This window comes from Solanum dulcamara, chromosome 3 (assembly GCF_947179165.1).
Source record: "Solanum dulcamara chromosome 3, daSolDulc1.2, whole genome shotgun sequence".
Classification (NCBI taxonomy): Eukaryota; Viridiplantae; Streptophyta; class Magnoliopsida; order Solanales; family Solanaceae; genus Solanum; species Solanum dulcamara.
In genome coordinates, this window is record NC_077239.1 from 22,470,537 (window position 1) to 22,473,423 (window position 2,887).

At 39.9% G+C, this 2,887-nt stretch overlaps 1 pseudogene; it reads left to right on the top strand.

Moving 5' to 3' along the window:
• The first annotated feature begins 289 nt into the window (after window positions 1-289).
• Window positions 290-406, top strand: LOC129883861 (5S ribosomal RNA; annotated as a pseudogene).
• The last annotated feature ends 2,481 nt before the right edge of the window (window positions 407-2,887 follow it).

Genomic DNA, 2,887 nt, shown 5'->3' on the forward strand with positions numbered 1-2,887 from the left:
AACTGGTACCCTCGCCTTTTTGGGTTTTGCTTTTTGCCCATCAGAGTCGGCTACCAAGTTATGCTGAAGTCCCCTCACACAATGACTTGTATAGCAGTTCCGTGGTTTGCCTATCATTAACTTGTATTATGTTGAAGAACTAGGGCATACAAGTGCATTATCTGTTAGTAATCAGCTAATCCTGCTTGCTTTGCTTAAGCCTTTTTTATAATTCCCTTAACGTAACTTATAACACTCTAGGTACATAATATCGTATCGTTGCTTCCCTGCTAGTTCGTATTCTTCCATCTCGTGCAATCATAGCAGCACTAACGCACTAGACCCCACTGGAATTTCGAAGTTAAACGTGCTTGGACGAGAGTAGTACTAGGATGGGTGACCCTCCGAGAAGTCCTCGTGTCATGTTCTATTGCAATCCTTGCAATAATGTGCGAAGGCACTCAACTTAGCCCAAGATTTACCTTAGCGTCTTCTTTATAGTCTTCATGCTTCACCTTTACCTCTCCGCCCTTATCTTACACTCGACGTCGGGATATATCGTTGATTCAACCACGGCTAGGTCCGATGTTTCCCTTAGTACTCACCCCATATCGGTAGTTTGGTCTAACCCATCTTGACATCTCTCTGTAATGTATCCAAAACATCCTAGATCTTTTTCTCGTGTACCTCTCACTTGACCCTATACTCAACATATATATATTCATAGGTTGCATAACTATTCTGATACAACCTGTATAAGATAGACATAATCTTTTTGTTTCCCAGCCCATCTTGCTTTACATATCGACTTCACACTAGAACTTGCTCGCGCCAACGCTATTTTGTCCTACTCCTTTCTTTTCTTCCTTTATGTACTCCTTTATCTCCTCATTTCCTACCATAAGGGATTTTCTATTCTTTCTCCTTGCTACTTGTATGTCACTATATCAGCGGCCAATGACGTTGTTGCTATATCTTAATCTTTACCCAAACATGGCCCTACTACCCTTTACACGTCCTTAGTTTGCTCAGTCCTACTCTCTTATCGTATTCACCCCTTGTGGTAGCCACCCATCCCTTAGGGTTCTACAAATGATTCTTCGCACGGTCTTAAATACCGCAGCTTCTATCTATTTATTATTGGCCTCAAGCTTCCTTTATATTCCTTACTATCCCAAACCCGCACTCAGGAAATACCAACAATGCCTCACAGGGACAACATATACATATTCATATCACCGCCACACAGGACGCCCAATATCAACAATAGTATAAAATAATGGACTTACGTCGTATGTTTAACTCGAACTGCACCCGTTACACTTTCTTGTCTACTTTTCCCTTCAATCTTCGACTTTACATTTCAATCATATTTCAATCTTCTTACCTTATCGAGCATGCCTCCTTCACACCATTACTTACCTGTATACTAGGTAGCTTCCAATATCATCCATCATTTTCTTCTGTCGATGTCGTTCTTTAGCTGAAACCAAAGGTTAGTAAAAGGAATTTCATGTCCTATGGCTAGGCTCTATCGCACGATCTTAGATATGAAAGAAAGGGGATATCCTAAATAACCTGTAGCCTCCTGTTTATAGATGTGGCGCACACTACTCCGCTAAACAAGACTCTACTAGTTATGGTCTGTAGACATTCCGAGGAAGGACCGCTCTGTTACCACTTTTTTCACAACCCAACTTCGTAGGCTGTGACTGGGGTCCAACCTGAACCCCTGTATACATAAATCTCAACTATAAGAATCATACACAAGAATATAGAGGGTAATAGCAAATTCTTTTACTATAGCCTTTTTTATTTGGACCATGTCATGCAAGGGCCGACAAAGCTACCTTAACATAATAACATTTATAATATGCCATATAGGCACAACTGAATCAAACTCGTAAACAACCCACCTACATATGTCTACAAACCTCTAAGAATATTAATAGTGACATATGGCAAGATAGGGCCCCCGCCGTACCCCTGAATAAACAACTATATACATTATACGATTAGCACCAAAAGCTAGGCTCTGGAATAGTGGAGCACTTATGACATAGCTGAGTGGGAGTCCTAAGCTAGTGGATCTCCAAAGTAAGTACCTGTACCTGCGGACATAAAACACATCCCCCCTCTGAAGAAAGGGAGGTTAGTACGATATATGTACTGAGTATGTAAAAGATAACACATCATAGCTGAGACCATAACTGAAACAAGGATGCAGGGGACAAGTGTAACAATTAACAAATTAATGTACCTACACCTTAGAACATATAGTCATATACATCATCATACGATGTGCCCGACTCGCTAAGGAACTCGGTATCATAACTATTTCATCATATTACCATATCACCATATCATCATCCCCTCTCATTATGTATATTATTTCATCATGTTATTGTATACGACATCATATCATCATATACGGCATAATCTTATCATATATGTCATCATAGTACATCCGTTCCACTATGGGGCTTGGGGTCACAAGTGTATCCCTATATTTTCATATGCATGCCTACGTAAGTATCCGTCCCTTTAGTGAGGGACTCTATGAAAGAGTAGTGTACATAATATACCGCACCTGGCCCGTTTATGGGATTCGGTGCCATTATCACATAGTAAAATATACCGAGGAACGTTCGGCCCGATCCATAATTTAAAACAATACCGAGGAACGTATAAATCGATCTATATTTTAATTATATCATCATATATATTTATATCTGGCCCAAAACTCGATGAATAACTTTATCATATACGATGTCATCGTAGGCTTCAACTTCATCGTATAGAATATTTAATCATCATATACTTTATACATACATATACATAGATGGCCTGAGACTCGGTGAAGGAGTAATAAAGCTGTGCATGATAACGTTCTCGGCCCATCATGGGA